Source organism: Macaca fascicularis, chromosome 19 (genome assembly GCF_037993035.2).
Source record: "Macaca fascicularis isolate 582-1 chromosome 19, T2T-MFA8v1.1".
Classification (NCBI taxonomy): Eukaryota; Metazoa; Chordata; class Mammalia; order Primates; family Cercopithecidae; genus Macaca; species Macaca fascicularis.
Window position 1 is genome coordinate 51,185,541 of NC_088393.1, and position 19,498 is coordinate 51,205,038.

General features: G+C 43.9%; 1 pseudogene; it reads right to left on the bottom strand.

Moving 5' to 3' along the window:
* Positions 1-1,058: 1,058 nt before the first annotated feature.
* Positions 1,059-18,661, bottom strand: LOC135968353 (pregnancy-specific beta-1-glycoprotein 2-like; annotated as a pseudogene).
* Between the last annotated feature and the right edge of the window lie 837 nt (positions 18,662-19,498).

A 19,498-nucleotide genomic window follows, 5' to 3' on the forward strand; every position in this document is an offset into this window, starting at 1 on the left:
GCCTAGAATACTCATATTATTAACATTCCCATAAACGTTATTTAGAGAAGGTTTAGCAACACTTATCACTTATTTGAAAATGCTTTATATATATTTTAACATATAAAATAAGGTGGCTTTTCCATTCAGCTTCTGTTTCCCAGCTGGATTCCTGAGTTCTTGGTGTAGCCCATTAATAATTAGGGCCAAAAACGCATAGTCTTACATATGTTCAAAAACGTCCTTAGGTAATTCCGGTACTTCTACTTCAAAATCATTGACTTAGTTGTAAGTTCTACCTTTTATAATAAGAGTTCTCCACCCTCATTACATGTTAGTAGTGTCAGGGAAGACTTAAAAATTATCAATGGCTGGGTCCCTCTCCAGACCTTTAAACTGGAACTCATGGGTGGGGCTTGAGCATCCACTTTTAAAAATGTTTTCCAGTGATTCCAAAGTGTAGCTATATTTCCCATCAGATTTCTCTGATTTCTTGTGGCCTTCACTTTTTTTCTATTTTGGTATCATGATGAATTTCAGATCTCATTTCCTGTTTTATGCTTTATGTCCCCTGGGGTAGGGACCTTGCCTTCTTCATTTCTGTATCTTTTTTGAACAAGTGAATTAGTCATCAGGAAAAGGTCTCCACCACACATACATTGTGTTCTGAGTCTCAGGTTCACAGGCTGATCCTAAAGTCTTTTTCTTCCACGAGGTCAGAGGTTCCTTGTGATGAAGGGAGTGGTTAAGTCTGTAGTGCAGATGGTGGAGGGGAGTTCACCCTGTTTTTAGGCGTAGCATTGGAACTAAGAATTTTTTGTCTATATGGGTGAAGGGGCAGGGATGTGTAGGAAGACAGTTCTAATTAGGATGGAGGAATTATACTAGGAAGTAGAGGTAAAGGAAGTGAGAAGGATTAGTAAACAGAAGAAATGTGAACTTACCAAATAGGCTAGTGTAGACCCCTGAAGATTCTTGATTAAGTGAATTAACTAGATTTTAGAAAGGTAATGAGGCAGTCATATGCAAGGAAGGTTTCAAAGTCTGGACACAAGAAGTCAAGCAACACTTTGAGAAGTGGTTGAGCTTTATGGGAATGGAGAGAATTACACTATTGAGAGATGTGAAAAATAATGAAGAGGGTTTCACAATGTGAAATTGTGTTTCTCATTTGAATCTGAGAAATAAACGAGACAATTATGGCTAAAAGACATTGGGGTAGAGGGAGCATACAGGCCAGGGAGAAAGGGAACTGCAGGAATTAGTGCTGAGAAGCAGCAGTTTAGTGGAAGGAGGAGATCCAGTCCCAGATACAGGCCAATAAGTCTTTTCCCTCTCCCAAGCATGGCAGTCAGCCTGCAGGAAGCGGTACAAGAGAAAAGGCCATCATACCTGCCAGACTTCCTGAAATACAGAAATGACATCACGGCTGCTATGTCGGATCAATGCCAGGATAGATGTCCTCTTCCTGAAGAACCTGTCATGGAAAGAAAAGAAAAGAAAAGAAGGAATGGAGATGATGTTACTTTACAGGGGGGAACCTCAGGAACCAGCATGTAACATGAGGTAGTCTATAATTGTTTCTTCAAGGAAAGCATTATTTCTGTTGGAAAGTTGATAGGAGATGATTATATTCCTGCAGTTTTTTTTTTTTTCCTCTCTCACCTTGTTTCTAGGTTTTTTATCAGTCCTCGGTCAATTCTCTACTGCACTCAGATATTTCAGAAAGATTTTGGATGTGTGAAAGGCTGATCGTTATTTTCTATGTCAGTAGAACTATCCACCTTTACAACTTTTCATGGTTGCACCTTTGTCTCAGTGTCTCTGTGGTGGCAGCCATGAATGAGACCCTGCCAGCACTCCCTGGCAGGGACCTGATTGACAAAAGGCCCAGGTCAGTGCATTTCAAATTCACAACCTCCTTTGCACAGAAAGCTTCCTTCCCACAGGCTCGCAGCAAGGGCGTGTAAGCAAGCCTAGTTCTCTGAGGCTCTCTTTAACTCTAATGGGTGACTGGTTGGAGGACTCCCCATCAGCCTTGCGAAAACTGTCTTAAGAACTGCATTGATACCTAAAATTTCTTTCCCTTTCTTTTTCACAGGAGTCAGCTTTGCATAGTGGTCTGTGGGTTCTCCCACACTACCTTCATGCCTGCCCCACATTCCCTCACAGGTGTCTTCTCTGATAATTTATCTTATTCGTCTAGTCCTATCCTGGATGCATCTCAGTTGGTTTAAAAAAAAAAAAAATACCAGGATTGATTCTTTACACTTAGATTTTTTCCTTTCTCTCCCACAAGTAGTCAGTAACCATGTCCTACTGTTTTATGTGTTACCTTTTTTTCTATATATATATGGAAATAGGTACTGTTGAGGGACACATCTTATGTGTCAGGCCCTGTGCTAAATACTTTACCTGTACCTCATTTAATTCACACAATAACCCTGTCAGTTACATATTATTTTCTTTTTTTTTTTTTTTTTTTTTTTTTTTTTTGAGACGGAGTCTTGCTCTGTCGCCCAGGCTGGGGTGCAGTGGCCGGATCTCAGCTCACTGCAAGCTTTGCCTCCTGGGTTTACGCCATTCTCCTGGCTCAGCCTCCCGACTAGCTGGGAGTACAGGCGCCTGCCACCTCGCCCAGCTAGTTTTTTGTATTTTGGTAGAGAGGGGGTTTCCCCTTGTTAGCCAGGATGGTCTCGATCTCCTGACCTCGTGATCCACCCGTCTCGGCCTCCCAAAGTGCTGGGATTACCGGCTTGAGCCACCGCGCCCGGCCTACATATTATTTTCAAATTACCAATGAAAGGACAGAAGCTTAGAGTAGTGTAAAAACTTTCCTGGTGTCATATGGCTACTAATAGGAGGATGTGAGATTTCATTCTGGGACTATTTGACCTCAAGGCTAAGGATGACAGTAGTAATAGAGCAGCTGACATTGGTTCATCTGTGTGGCATCTTGTTTCATTGACTGCAATAAACCTTTAAAAGAATCGTATGAAGCAAGCTCTCTCATGCTTCAGGATATGAAAGAAGAACAAACTAAACCCAAGCACAGTGAATGAAGTAAACAATATGGATTAGAGTGGATAAAAATAAAATGGAGAATGAAAAAAGAATACAGTAAATTAATGAAACCAAAGTTGATTCTTCAAAATAAATCAACAAAATTGACGACCATTAACTGGACTAAGAAAAAAAGAGAGAAGATTAAAATTACTAAAATCAGAAATGGAAATGGAGTCCGAGCATGGTGGGTCATATTTTAATCCTAGCACTTTGGAAGGTCACAATGGGAGGATTTCTTGAGACCAGGTGTTTGGACCAGCATAGGTAACCTCAGGAGACCCTGTCTCTACAAAAAAAAATTTAAAACCAATTAGCTGGGCATGGTGGCATGCATCTGTAGTCCTAGTATCTTGGGGGGCTGAAGAAGGAGAATTTCTTCAGCCCAGGAGTTTGAGACTGCAGTGAGGCACATTCACACTACTCTATTTCAGCCTGGGCTGGCCTACAGAGTGAGTGGCTCTCTCTCTTTCTCTCAAAAAAAAAAATAAGAAAAGAAAAGTAAAAATGAAAAAACAGAAAATGAAATGATTACTACCAATTCTAATAAAATAATGATTTTGAAATTACTGTAAGTATTTGTATGCCAATAAATTGTATAAACTAGGTGGAATAGACAAATTCCTAGAAAAACACAAAAAATATGACTACAACTATAATCAGTAATAAGATTGAATCAATAAAAGCATTTGATGAAATTCAATATTTTTTCATAATAAAAACATTCTAACTAAGAATGTAAGGAAACCACCTCAACATAAAGGCAATATGTGAAAAAACCCAATGCTAACATCATACTCAACGGAGAAAGACTGAAAGCTTTCCCTGTTTGAGCAGGAACAAGACAGGGTTGCTGCTTTTGACAATTCTATTCAAGGTAGTATTGAAAGGTCTAGTCAGAAAAATTAGGCAACTATTTTTTAAAAGACATTCAAATTGGAAGAAAGGAGTAAAATTATTTCTGTTCGGAGATAACTTGAACTTATATCTAGAAAATCCTAAAGATGGACAAACCTATCAGAATTGACAAATGAATTCAGTAATGTTCCACAATACAAAATCAACATTCAAACATCAGTCGTATTTCAATACACTAACCATGGACCATCTGAAGGGAAATTAAGAAAAAAATTTTAATTTGTATTAATATCAAAAAGAATAAAATACTTAGAAATAAGTTTAACCAAAGAGGTGAAATGATTATACCTGAAATCCATAAAATATTGCTTAATGATGACATCAATAAAATGAAAGACTTTTTGTTTTCATGAATTAGAAGACTCACTATTGTCAGGAGGACAATGAAACCCAAAGTGAGCTGCAGATTCAATATAATTCCTCTCAGAATCTCAGTGACATTTTTGCAGTAAAAGAAAAATCCGTCCTAAAATTTATATTGAAACTCATGACCCTAAATAGACAAACAACTTTGAAAAGGAAGAATGAAGCTGGAGGACTCACACTTTCTGATCTCAGCATTTACTACAAAGCCCCCGTAACCAATACAGTGTGGTACTGGCATAAAAGAGGACATAGAAATTAATGAAATGGAACAGAGACTCCAGAAAGAAATACTTGCATATATGGCCAAATGATTTTCATCGAGTGTGCCAAGATCATTCAATGGGGAAAGGACAGTGTTCTCACCAAAAGATATTGGAAAAGCTGGATATCCAAGGGCAAGAATGAGTGGAACCTTTACCTAGCATCATATACAAAAATTAACCCACAATAGATCAGATATCTAAATGTAAGAGCAAAATCTATACAACTCTTAGAAGAAAACATAGGATAAAAACTTCATGATATTGCATTTCACAATGATTTCTTGGTTGTAACAACAAAAGCATAGGCAACAAATAAAATGGATAAATTGGACTTCATAAAAATCAAAACGTTTTATATATCGAAGAACATTATCAAGAGAGTAAGAAGGCAACCCATGAAATGAGAAAAATATTTGCAAATTATAAGTGTGATAAGAAATTAATTTCCAGAATACACAAAAAACTACAAGTTAACAACAGCAAACATCCAAAAACACAATTACAAAATGAACCAAGGATTAAAATAGAGTTTTCTCCAAGGAAGATATACAAATATCCGATAAGCCCAAGCAAAGCTCCTCAGCATCACGAATACTTAGAGACATGCAAATCAAAACCACAATGTGACACCACCTCATACACTTTAGGATGCTTTGATAAACAACAACAATGACAGCAACACAAAATGACAAGTATTTTCAAATAGAAAAGTTGGAGCTCTAGTGCATTGCTGATGGGAATGGGAAATGTTATAGCCACTGTAAAAAGTGGCGTGGCTGTTTCTCAAAAATTTAAACAATAAATCACCATTCGATCCAGCAATTCCACTTCTAGACATACTCCCTATAGAATTGAAAGAAATGTGAACAAATATTTGCACATTGATGTTCAGAGAAGCATTACACACAATAGCCAAAAATGGAAACAATGGAAAAGTCCATTGAAAGATAAGTGGGTAAGCAAATGAGATATATCTATACAACGAAATGTTATTCAACCTTAACAAGGAATAAAATTCCAATACATCGTGCAAAGTGAATGAACGTTGAAGACATTATGCTAACTGAAATAAGCCAGACACGAAAGGATAATTATTCTATAATTCCATTTAGAAAATAGAATAGCCAGTTATATAGAGACAGAAAGTAGAATGGTATGTGCTAAGGGTTAGGGGGAGAAGGAGTGAGAGTTACTGTTTATTGGGTACAGAGGTTTAATACGGTAAAAGGAAAAAGTTCTGGAAATGGATAGAGTGATGGTTACACAACACTAAATTGCACACTTAGAAATAGTTAATGATAAGCCTTATATTGGATATATATAAAGTGTCCTGGTAGTCTTACACTCTATAAATACACACTTTTTGGCATAGCCCCTTTCCTGCCATGCAGAACTCCAGAGGTGAATCTCCCTATGTCTCCAAGTGTGCATCACTCACTGACCTCTGTGCTGTGTCCCACGTGCTGTGCCAACAGCCTCATACAGCCGGTGACTTCAGAGCCAGGACACAGCTCAAGAGTCTGCCCCGAGGCTCCCTCTCTTTTAATTTCCCTGCAGCCTAGCCTTCACACCAACTGGCAGTTTGATTTAGCCGAAATCAGGACAGGCCACCAGGGCTCTTTCTCCACACATGCTGGTCCCACACCAGGTGGAGTCAGGCAGGGCCAGTCACCGAGAAGCCTGGAGCAGATTAGGAAGTGGTCTGAGCTGCTCCTCTCTCATCCAAGGGGTTTGCTACTCTCATTTGGGGGAAAAATGTGAGCTTGTTTCAAAGCCTCGGATGCTCCTTGTAGCTCATGCAGTAGGGAAAAAAAATAAAGACGTGGCAGAAAGGGATGTGTTGGTGACAGCGAGAAGCAACTTGACCTTGAGGACTCTCCTTCTTGTCCCTCTGTGAAGCCTCTTCCATCACATAGGGCTCAGGGCTGACAAAGCCCCCTCCCTACCTTTCTCAGGCTGGACACAAGGTCAACCATGAGAAAACAGAAAAACAAGGAGAAGAGAGTCTGTAGAGACAAATTGGGAGGGTTCAGGAGGAGAATTTAGGATTTGCTTCTGCCCATGGGACACAGGCTGGGAATTAAAATGTTTTCCTAGGTCTTCTCTGAAAGGCAGATAGACACCATCTAAAACACTATTGCCAGTGATGCAGGGATCCACTTACCAGAGACTTTGATCATCTTGAATGCGGAACTTTCGCTGCCAGTGGCTGAGTTACGAGCCGAGCAACCATACATTCCGCCATGCTTTGCAGTAATTTCGCGGATAGAGAGCTCTTGTCCTGATTGCAGAAACTTCCCATCAATCGTCCAATAATACTCTGCCGGTGGGTTAGAGTCCGCGAAGCAGTACAAGTAGAGTTTTTCTCCTGAACGGTAATAGGGGGATGAAGAGAAAATGCTGGGGATGCGTGGACCATCTGGAGTAAAGAGAATAAAGTCACAGGTGATGTCATCTGAAGGAAGGGGATGTTCCTGGTCTGTTAAAGGGACATAGTGTCCCTCTGAGCCAAGACACACCCTCAAGGCCCAGCCAAACCGCTCCTGTGTTCACTGGGCCAAAGCCTGGGATATTCTCCTGTTTCTCCCATCACAGGCTGTAGACTCCAAGTCTCCCATGACAAAAGCATCTCCTCCCCTTATATTTTTGTTTAAGGCTATGCATACCTAGAATTTCCCAGGGCAGGGAGCCATGGCCAACCCTGGTGTCCAGAAATAAAAGTGTCTGTACTTGGACCTGAGAGAGACTGAGATGCGTGGCCTGTGTTCCTTTGGATTTTAACGTGTGGCCTGGTCCACACAGGAACCAAAGATACAAAGGACATCCAGCGTGACTGGGTCACTGGGTGTGCTACCAACTTGGTCCCATATTTCACATTCATAGGGGCCTGTGTCATTTCTTGTGACATTGGCTAGAATGAGGATCCTGTTTTCACCGGGTTGCTTTAGCGTGGGACTGTGTGGATAACAGAGAGAAGATTGTCCTGTGGCACCTTTGATTCCTCCACAGGCATCCTTCAATCAGAGTTGGGATCTCCCTCCCCTCAGCCCACCCGAGTCCTTGAAAACCAATAGCTCGTGTGTGTGTCACAAGACAGATGCATGATGATCTAAGAGCTCAAAGACTGTGAGGCCACCTGCTCTGTCTTAGGGAAGCACAGACATTCTCAAGTGTGAATTGAGCAGCAGTGTTGGGTCATGGACAGATACATCAGTGGGAGTCACAGGCCCTGATACACCTCCCAGTCCCTCTCTAATCAGCTGACTGGCTGGCTCTCCTTGGGTTCCTTACCTGCAATGTGCAACTGCCGGACTCCTTACAAATTCCATCCTACTTTGCCCCCCTAGATGTGATTTATCTGCAGCTTCCATTTCCAAGGACATTCTAGAGACGAGTAATAATGGGACTTCCCATTGCCTTGAAACCCTGAAGATACTGAGCAGGCTGGCCTGGGACTGGATGTTTCAGCAGAAATAAGACAGGGGAGACCAGAGTCAGGCCTGGAGGTCACTTCAGTCATCAGGCCGTGGAGGCACAAAGTGGGGCAGTTTTCTGCAGGTGTTTCATGATGACTTACTTGAGCCAGTGACCTCCAAAGACAGAGCAAACTGCAAGGAATGATCTAGAAAGACTGAAGGGGACAGACAAGAGCTGGTGGCTTTGGAGCAGACCCATGTTCCCTGTTCTGGGTTCTTTAAGTTTCCTCTCCTTCTGCAGAGGGCAGGTGAGGACTAAATGGAACTTTCCAGAAATACAGGTGGACATTTGCAAATGCAGAATGGACTGGTGGAAAGGGTGGGAATTAACTGCTGGAAATCTGGTCCTTGTGGACCATACGTGTTTGATGGATATGAGACAAAGTTGGGGAGAAATTTTGCAAATATTTTCTTTCATTGGACACTCTACTCTCCGATTCCATGGGCTTGACTACTCTAGGGACATCATGTAAGTGGATTCCACAGTGAATCTGAGAAGAGACTGCTGGTAGCCGGGAGCTGGGAGTGGGGAGAATCAGAAGTTGTTCATGTGTGTGCAGTTTCAGTTATGCCAGATGGGGAGGTTCTAGAGATCTGCTGTACAGCTTGATGCCTATCGTTCACACAGATTGAGTGTTTCTTACACATCAGACTTAGGACAGAAAGTGTTTTGGATTTCTGACATTTTTTGATTCGAAATATTTGTCACATACTTACTGGTTTAGCATCCCAAATCTGAAAGATTCAAAATCTAAAATGTTCCAGTGAGCATTTCTTTTCAGCATCAGATTAGTCAGCAAAAGTGGGTGGCGATAGGCTAAATACATTCTTGTCCTTTTTTTTTCTCACCACTTTTCTAGCTTGGTGAATAGTTTTTGGTCAATTCCATACTGGCCGTGCTGCACTTGTATGTTTTTGAAGGCTTTGGGATGTGAGAAATAATGATTGCTATTTTCTATGTCATGAACACTTTCCACCTTTCCATGATTGCATCTTTTTCTCAGTGTCTCTGTTGTGGCAGTCATCAATAAGAGCCTATCAGGTCAGATTTAGGACAGATTTTTGTAATTCTGCAAAAAAGTGTTACTGGGATTCTGGTAGGGGTTGCGTTGAATCTGCAGCTCACTTTGGGTAGTATTGTCATCCTAACAATGTTGATTTTTCCAATCCATGAAAATGAAATGTCTTCCCACATATTGATGTCGTCTTTAATTTCATTCAGTAACGTTTTGTAGTTTTCAGGGTATAACCCTTAGACCTTTTTGGTTAAACTTATTCCAAAATATTTTATTCCTTTTGATGTTAGTGAGAATGGAAATTCTTTTCTGACTTTCCTTTCACATTGTTCATTGTTACTGTATAGTCTAAAGAATGATCTAGAAAGAGTGAAGGGCACAGGCAAAAGCTCGTGGTTTTCGAGCAGAAACATATTCCCTGTCCTGGGTTTTTGATTTTCCCTCTCCCTTAGCAGAGGGGAGGTGGCTCTTCCCTGATAGCCAGATAGACTTCACTGGAAAACATATTGCCAGTGCTCCAGGGATCCACTTACCAGGGACTATGATCCTCTTGATTATGAGATTTGTTCCACCAGTGACTGAGTTATGCATGAAACAGACATAGACCCTTCTCTATATTTTAGTGGTTAGGAGGATAAAGAACACTTGTGCTGATTGCTGGAACTTCCCATCAATCAGCCAAGAATGCTCTGTCAGTGGGTGAGAGTCTGTGAGGCAGGAGAGCTTGGGGAGTTCCCCTGGATGGTAATAGGTGTATGAAGAAGAAATGGTGGGGGCGTCCAGGCCAACTGGAGCCAAGAGAATAAAATCACAGCTGATGTTGTCAGAGGGAAGCGAAAATCCTGGTCTGTGGAACGGCCACGGTGACCCTGTGAGCTAAGTCACAACACTGAAGTCCCAGCCAAATCCCTGCTGTGTTCACTGATCAGGAGCCTGAGACATTCACCTACTTCTCCCATCATAAGCTTTGGTCCCTGAGTCTCCCATGACAGGAGCAGCCTCTTCTCTCCCATTGGTGATCAAGCCTAAGCCTACTCTTAGGACTCATGGCCAGCTTTGATGTCCGGGGAGAAGGGTCTCTGTACTTGCACCTGAGAAGGACTGGGAGGCCTGGCCTCTGGCCATGTGTATTTGGGATGGCAGCCTGGCTCACAGAGGAACAGAAGATACTCACAGAGGAGATTCAAGGTGACTGGATCACTGCGGCTGGAACTCCCTGGGTTCTTCATTTCACATTCATAAGGTCCTGCAGTATCTTTTGTGACACCAAATAGAACGAGGGTCCTGTTGTTTTTGGACAGCTGCAACTTGTGACTGATAGGGAGGCTCTGACCATTTATCCGCCACAGGTAGCTTACATCCTGAGTGTCAGGATCACAGGATAAGATCACAGTCTCCGTACCCTCCCTGGGGTTTAAGTTGCTGCTGGAGATGTAGGGCTTGGGAGTCTCCACTGTGCAGATAACAGAGAGAAGATTGTCCTGTGTGGCACCTTTGAATCCTCCAAAAACATTTTTCAATCAGAGATGGCGTTTCCCACTTCAGCCCACCCAAGTCCTTAAAAATCCATGGCAGATGTGTGTGTTACAAGACAGATGCATAGCAATCTGAGGGCTCAGAGATTGTGAGGCTGCCTTCTGTGTGTGGGAGAAGCACAGACTTTCTCAAGTGTGAATTGAGCAGCATCATTGCATCATGGAAAAACATGGGTCCAGCAGTCAGAGCCCCTGGTGCCTCTCTGAGTCCCTCCCTCTCCAACTGCCTGCCTGGCCCACCTTGTGATCCTCACCAGGAGCATGCAGTGCTAGAATCTTCTTAGTTTCAATCTTACTTTGCTCCCAAGGTATGTTTTCCCTGCAGCTTCCCTTTCCAAGGGCATCCTAGAGATGGATGATGGAACTTCCCATTGTTCTTAAACCCTTTGGGTAGTGGGAAAACTGGCCTGGGACTGGGTACTTCAGCAGAAATAACACAGGGGAGACCAGAGTCAAGCCTGGAGGTCAATTTAGTCATCAGGGAGTGGAGCTACAAGTTGGGGCAGTTTTCCCAGCTGTCTCTTAGTGACTGACTTGAGCCAGCGACCTCTAAAGATAGAGCAGAGTCCAAGGAATGAGCTACAAAGAGTGAAGGGGACAGGCAAGAGCTGATAGCTTTGGACCAAGACCATGTTCCCTGTCCTGTGTCCATGCCCTCACCTGCCCTTCCCCCTCTAAAGGGCAGGTGAGGACCGTGTGGATCTTTCTAGAAATACATGTGGATTTTTGCAAATGCAGAACTGACTGGTGGAAAGGGCGAGCATGAACTGATGATGGAAGTCTGGTCCTCATGGACCGTTTGTGTTTGGTGGCTATTAGACTAATATTTGGGAAGAAGTCTTGCAGATACTTTCTGTCGTTAGACATTCTACTCTCTGATTCTGTGAATTTGACTACTCTATGTACCTCATCTCAGTGGATTCCAGAGTAAATCAGAGAGTAGAATAGTAGTTTCCAGGAGCTGGGGTGAGGGGAATAGGGCATTGTTCCGTGGGTGTGAGTTTTCAGTTATGCAGGATGAGGAGGTTCCAGAGATCTCCTGTAGATCTTCATACCTATAGTTCATACAGATAAAGTGTTCCTTATGCAGAAAGCTTAAAACCAGGTGTTTTGGATTTCTAACTTTTTTTATTTTGGAATATTTGCAGTAGATGTACTGGGTCAGCATCCCAAATCTGAAAAATTTTAAATCCAAAATGCTCCAGTTAGCACATCAGTGGTCAGAAGTGTTGGATTTTGGTGCATTTCAGATTTTGGATTTCTGGATTCGGGATGCTCAATTTGTAATATTGTAGTTTTCCCATAAAAAGTTGTCAGGAGTTTAGACCTCATGTTATGATGTGACTCTAGTAACAAAACAAAACAAAACAAAATTTGAAGGAAACATTAAAATGTTGTCATCAGTGGAAATTTTTACTGATGGTCCAAGTATCTAAGATGAATTGCTGGTAGTAGTATTTCTCTTGATACCCAATTAAGGTTTAGGTGTGGGGTGAATTCAGCAGGATCACATTATGCTGAAAGAAAGATGCCAAAGGTGATTTGAAATTAGCAAGTCCTTGAGTAGAAAGAGACCCGTTAAAGAGACAGAACTGGTTAGTGTGTCAATTACATAAAGGGAGGAATGATGCCGAATTAAAAGAAGTGATGTTTGTTATGTTAGTAAATATAGAAAGAACTCCCTGTTTCTAATTTCTGTGCAGAGTTAGGAAAAATGGGGAGGAGCCCAAAACAGGTATGTGAAGTGCTGTCTTCATTTTCTCTCAACCTAAGGAAATACAACTAGAGTTTAAGTTTGTGTGAATTAAGAAGAGTCTAAGTGAGATGCCATTGGGTCATGTGTCCCCCACAAGAAGAATCCCAACTTATGAAGATGGCATCATCATGAAGCAACAATCGAATGTGCCCCAGGCAGGAAAACCATCAGGTAGCACCCCCTGGTCACCTCCAACAGGTCCCCGAACCCACCAGTATTCCCATTCCATGAATGTTACAGCCTTGGTAGTTGTTCCATAACTACAAAATTTTAAAATTGCGATTGTCAATACAAAATGGTAAATATGAAGTTGAATATATTGCTCCACTTTTTTCCCCTACTCCTTTTGAAGTTTCGTGTTTCATTTTTGGAAGTTTCTTTTTTTTTTTAATTTATTTATTTTAAGTTGTAGGGTACATGTGCATAACGTGCAGGTTTGTTACATATGTATACTTGTGACATGTTGGTGTGCATACCTGATGTAAATGATGAGTTGATGGGTGCAGCATTTTTGGAAGTTTCTATTGAAACATCCTCAAGCTAGGGATTCTTTCCTCAGCTGTGTGCATTCTACCAGTAAGCATCAAAAGCATTCTTCATTACTCTAACAGCATTTTTTTTCTTTTTCTGAGACGGAGTCTTGCTCCATTGCCCAGGCTGGAGTGCAGTGGTACGATCTTGGCTCATGGTAAGCTCTGCCTCCCGGGTTCACGCCGTTCTCCTGCCTCAGCCTCCCGTGTAGCTGGGACTACAGGCACCCGCCAGCATGCCCAGCTCATTTGTTTGTATTTTTAGTAGAGATGGGGTTTCACCGTGTTCGCCAAGATGGTCTCCATCTCTTGACCTCGTGATCCGCCCGCCTCGGCCTCCCAAAGTGTTGGGATTACAGATGTGAGCCACTGTGCCTGGCCATCTCTGAGGGATTTTAACGAGTTGTCGACTTTTGAGTTTGTTCAGCTGTTTACTTACTGTTAGAACCGAGTGACAAATTTCAAGAAATTTGTCAAAAACAAGAAATGGGGAAAGGATTCCCTATTTAATAAATGGTGCTGGGAAAATTGGCTTGCCATAAGAAGAAAGCTGAAGCTGGATCCTTTCCTTATTCCTTATACGAACATTAATTCAAGATGGATTAGAGACTTAAATGTTAGACCTAATACCATAAAAAGCCTAGAAGAAAACCTAGGTACTACCATTCAGGACATAGGCATGGGCTAAGACTTCATGTCTAAAACACCAAAAGCAAAGGCAACAAAAGCCACAATTGACAAATGGGATCTAATTACACTAAAGAGCTTCTGCACAGCAAGAGAAACTATCATCAGAGTGAACAGGTAACCTACAGAATGGGAAAAAAATTTAGCAATCTACTCATCTGACAAAGAGCTAATATCCAGAACCTACAAAGAATTCAAACAAATTTACAAGAAAAAGACAAACAACACCATCAAAAAGTGGGCAAAGGATATGAACAGACAGTTCGCAAAAGAAGACATTCATATAGCCAACAGACACATGAAAAAATGCTCGTCACCACGGGCCATCAGAGAAATGCATATCAAAACCACAATGAGATACCATCTCACACCAGTTAGAATGGCAATCATTAAAAAGTCAGGAAACAACAGGTGCTGGAGAGGATGTGGAGAAATAGCAATATTTTTACACTGTTAGTGGGATTGTAAACTAGTTTAACCATTGTGGAAAACAGTATGGCGATTCCTCAAGGATCTAGAACTAGAAATACCATATGACTCAGCCATCCCATTACTGGGTATATACCCAAAGGATTATAAATCATGCTGCTATAAAGACACATGCACACGTATGCTTATTGTGGCACTCTTCACAATAGCAAAGACTTGGAATCAACCCAAATGTCCATCAGTGACAGACCACATTAAGAAAATTTCGCATATATACACCATGGAATACTATGTACCATAAAAAAGGATGAGTTCGTGTCCTTTTTAGGGACATGGATGCAGCTGGAAACCATCATTCTCAGCAAACTATCGCAAGAACAGAAAACCAAACACCGTGTGTTCTCACTCATAGGTGGGAATTGAACAATAAGATCACTTGGACGCGGGAAGGGAAACATCACACACGGGGGCCTATTATAGGGAGGGGTTGGGGGTGGGGTTGCAATGACAGTTATACCTGATGTAAATGACGAGTTGATGGGTGTTGACGAGTTGATGAGTGCAGCACACTAACATGGCAAATATATACATATGTAACAAACCTGCACGTTGTGCACATGTACCCTAGAACTTAAAGTATATTTTTTTAAAAAAAGATTTTAAAATTAAAAAAAGAAAAACTCTCTAACCCCTGATCCACTAGAGAGGCTGACTTGAGTAATAATATACCTCCGTCCTCCTATTTGGCAGACTTGGAGTCATTAAAATATTTCTTTACTGCAAAACACCATCTGGATAAATTGGTTTTGTTTGTGCAGGAGGCCAGAAGAACATGTCTGGGAATTATAAGAATGGATGGAGGAGCTGCCTATCCCTGTCCCACAGTCTTGTGCACAGATCAGTCTCACAACAGGAAAGAGCCCTGGATGGGTATACAGTGGAAGCTTATTCTCTTAGTGACTTGGGGACATTGGCTCGAGATGAAGCCTGGCAGGAGTGGAAACTCCAGGTCATTTCTATGCCATTCCTATTACCTGGGAGGTGGACCATTCCACAGTGTTAGCAGGAAGGGATTAGAAGGCAGCCTAGTTAGAGCGAGTGTCTGGGGAAGGCCTAGGGGTGGAGGAAGAAGCTGTGCAGGACAGGGCTTGCCAGTTAGAATGAAGTGGGAGGAAGATGAGGGACACAGAGAAGCAGAGCGAGGCAGAGACAGCATGGCAGTGAACAGTGGGGACTACAGTGACTTCAGAGACCCCAGGGACCAGGTGCCCCAGTTCAACAGTCCAGGACCAGGGAGCCCTGAAAACCCTCCAGTTGCCAAAGGGTTTCAACTTCCATGAGGTGGGGTGTCTTTAGGGGCAAGAGGTAGTGGGGGGATGAAACATGGGTGTCAGCCTCTGAAGGACAAGGGAAAGGTGTGGCCTAGACCTCCTAGGATTCTGCATCTGAGATCCAGTCTCTAAAGAGGTTATGGATCATCCATTTCTTCATTCAATTCCTCCATTTGTTATGTGAGAGCACCTGAGTGTGTGTCTCTCACTGGGCCTATGCTAGTGCAGGGTGTCAGTGGGGAAAGAACACAAGCTCCTCTCCTTTATCCTGTCATGCCAGTGACATGGACACTTTGGGAAACACAGGATTTCAGGTTCAGTGACAGGGGTTAAGATCTGAGGGGGACGCCTGGACATTTTTTGCACTGACTCTGACAGTTGAGGCAGGTGATTTAGTTCTGGAGTACACACTAATCAGCTGACCATTTGCTCTCACTCCTCTGAGGTTTGGATGCCGAAGGTGAGAGGATTTGAGCCAAGAAATGACTACGGGGCCCTTGGATCCCAGTAATCCCTCACTTCTGGTGGAGGAGAGGATGGGCCTGTGGCTGCAGACAGACCTCATGTGACCCTGATCTGCCTTCTGTGTTTGTGTGACTCTGGTTCAGTGACTGTGCCTTCCTGTGCCTCAGTTTTCTCTCAGTCAAATAAGCTAAATGGCCAATGGACTGTGGCTTTTCATGCTTTCTGTGAATAAATTGTAAATTCTTCACAGTCACCTGACCTAATGCTTGGCACAGTGGAGGTGTTCACACAAACAGCATTTATTATTATTCACTTCCATGAGGGAGCACCTTTAGGTCAGATCCCTGTGGATAAGCTGTTGCCAAGTACATTTTCTGTCTTCTGTTTCTGCTTCTGGGGACTATAGACGTTCTATGGAGTGTCCTAAGCCACACAAGGCAGTTGACTGATGGCCTACAAAGCTTGTCTTTCTGTCCTCTCCACTCTGAGTCTCAGGTGAAGAAAGCTCTGTCCTTGCCTAGATGAGGCTCTGAGGGCTGAGCCCTGGCTGGTGAGCAGCTCCAGGAGACACAGTCCTCAGACAGCTGGTAAATCCTTGGTCCCAGTAAGCCCTGCCACAACTGAGCCCTGGCACAGGCTCCTCAGCTTTATCTGGAGTAAGGATTTAGGGACAGCGGTCTGGGGTTCAGGTTTCTAGGGCTGAGCTTCTCTGAGAGTATCTCAAGGGGCCTCTTAGGCAAAGCCCTACTCAGTTCTCCAGGGTCTTTCTCAGGGTCAAGTTTATGAAGAGGGCATGAGGTGCTTGGCTGAGGCTGATCTCCTCCTGCTGAGCACCCCCCCCCCATCAGACTGTCCTTCCTGTGCAGCAAGTGTCTGCAGGGTCTGGAGGCAGGAAAGGAATTCTGATCTGCTGATGTTTGTCTCCTCTGTGTGTGTCCTGCACTAAATGCCGAAACCCCAACATGGGACATAATGCAGAGAGGGACACAGGCACAGTCCAGGCCTGACCATCCTGGGTGTGCAAAGTAGAAGTGACCCCCACCCCCCGACACCCAGGGATCATGTGGAATCACTCACGGTATAAGGTGTAATGTCCAGTTACTCCTTCAGTCCTATGACCTCGCTTTATGATTTGTATGGTGTAGGATCCTGTGTCATTTTTGGTGACACTCTGGATCAGCAGGGATGCATTGGAATATACTGTTTCTCGTCCACTGTATGCAGGCCCAAATAGAATCATTTCAGTGTCTGTTGTATATGCTGTAATGTAATGCTGGAGGTCCATTATTTGCCCTTTGTACCAGATGTAGCCAACAACGTTCGTGGGCAAATTGTGGACAAGTAGAAGAACATCCTTCCCCTCAGAAACTTTGGTTGGCTGGGCTTCAATCGTGACTTGGGCAGTGGTGGGCGAGTTCCAGAAGATTAAAAGTGATGCTAGGAGGTGGAGAGAGCATCAGTCAATATTGAGACCTATGTATTGGGATGAAAAGATGGAGCCTTGGGTCCTGAGAAGATTTCTTCAATCATCAGCCTTGTAGACACACACACACAAACACACACACCCCTTTTTGTGTGTATGTGTGTGTGTGTGTTTTTGTCCTACTGTCCTACTGGGTCAAGGTCAGCAGCACAACCCCCATTCCTTCAATCCTTCTGACCTCGGCATTTCTCTCTTTGAAATCCTCTTCCCCAGGGGTCTGCATGGCTCCCTCCACACTGCCCTCAGGTCCTGCTCACATCAGGGCATCCTTAGACTTCTTTCCTGACACCTCCTTCAGAGCCCCTGGGTCTTCCATTTCTGACCTTTTTGTGCTCTGCTCCCTCCGGAGCTCTTGCCAACACCTGACCTCACATTCTAGATCTCTTTGCATGTCTGTCTTCCTGCCCATGACAGCATGAGCTCCGTGAGGACAGGGACGTTTGTGATCTTGATTGCACCCCAGTGCCTGGGACAGGCTGCAGACTCCTGCAGATGTGAAGGTTCCCAGGGATCTCCAAGCCAGGGCTATTTTTTTTGTCTTTCCCCAGTTGTTGAGGTGTTTTGCTGAGGACAGTGTTTCATGTCCTGCTTATATTTTCACCTGAAGTGTCATCCGATAATAGTTATTATTATCATTTTTCAAAATATTGTGGCCAGTGATGCTTAACCAGGAGAACAGAACACTTGAGATTTTCCTACCTATTACCAATTCCAGTTCAATGTGATTTTCCTGTTGTGACCCTGTCTCTCTCTGGCATATTATCCCCAATCCAGGCTCCAACAGAGCCTTCTTTCCTTTATTTTTTTTTTCTTTTCTTTTTGAGACGGAGTCTCGTACTGTCTCCCAGGCTGGCTTGCAGTGGCAGCATCTCAGCTCACTGCAACCTCTGCCTCCCAGATTCATGCAATTCTCCTGCCTCAGCCTCCTGAGTAGCTAGGATTACAGGTGCTCACCAACACACCTGGTTAATTTTTTCTGTTTTTAGTAGAGACGGGGCTTCACTGTGTTGATCAGACCGGTCTTGAACTCCTGACCTCATGATCCATCCACCTCAGCCTCCCAAAGTGCTGGCTTATTTTATTTTTTAGAACCCCATCCCCTCCAGGAGACCCCATCCAATCATTCTGCTTCCTCCTCCTGTCCTCTCCCAGGAAGTTCTCTCCTCACCTGTGAGTAGAAGCTCCTTCCAGGTGATGTGCAGTGTGTAGGGAGGCGCTGAGAGGGGCCCCATGGCCTCTTCTGCCTGTATGTTCTCCTCTGTGGAGATGAGTCTGGGATCCAGAATCTTTCCGAGCACAGCTGTCAGCGGTGCTGTCCTTCCTCCTTCTGTGCTGAGCCTCTTCCCGGGGCAGGAGCACTTCTCAGGCTTATGGGCGGGGTCTGTGCCCAGGTCACCTCTCTATCCCCTCCCCTCTCAGTCCTGCCTCTTTGTCCCTCCTTCTCTTTTTCCTTTTGTCTGTGTGTCAGGTCCCTGGGAATTGTGGAGGCCTCTGCCTTTTTCAGCAGTGATTTTGTCACGAAACCTCGGTACACACTATGTGCAGAAACACAAACACACACACAAAAGAGACGTGCACAGACACAGAGAGTCACACACATACCCTGTAGGTTGGGCAAGCACAGCTGGGCCTCAGCCTTCTGCTGTCCCAGTGGCTCTGGGTCGGGGTGCACATTCACACCCCTCACCCTCTTTCATCCCCATCTGGCTCTCCCCTTCAGTGCAGGAGGCTGGAGCTGCATCAGGTCCCTGTTATAGGGACACCACATTGTGCTGTGGGTGAGCTGTGTGTTGCCTGGTGACAGGGACCCTTCCTTTCTCTAATTGTGTCTAGCTTGGCTGCAACTTCCAAGGATGGACATTCGTGACCTGGGTGTCCCGGAGGAAACTGTCCTTCCTGGAGGTGTGCAGGGTGAGTCTCTCATGCCTCTTGGGAGGAGAGGCATGTGCTGGTTGCTCAGTGGGGGCTGTGACTCCCAGGGTGAAAGGGACAGTTCTCAGTCACTCTATTGCTCCCTTGGGACTGGTGGGTGGGTCTCTCATTTCTTCCTGACCATCTTTGGTGTCCACTCTTCCCTGGCCGTCTGATTGTCCTGTGGACACCACATCTTCCCCGTGGTGGTGCAGGAGGAAGTGGGGAGCTACCCAGGAACCCCGTGGAACATGACTCGTTGAGATACAGGAAAGGGAACCTGGGACACA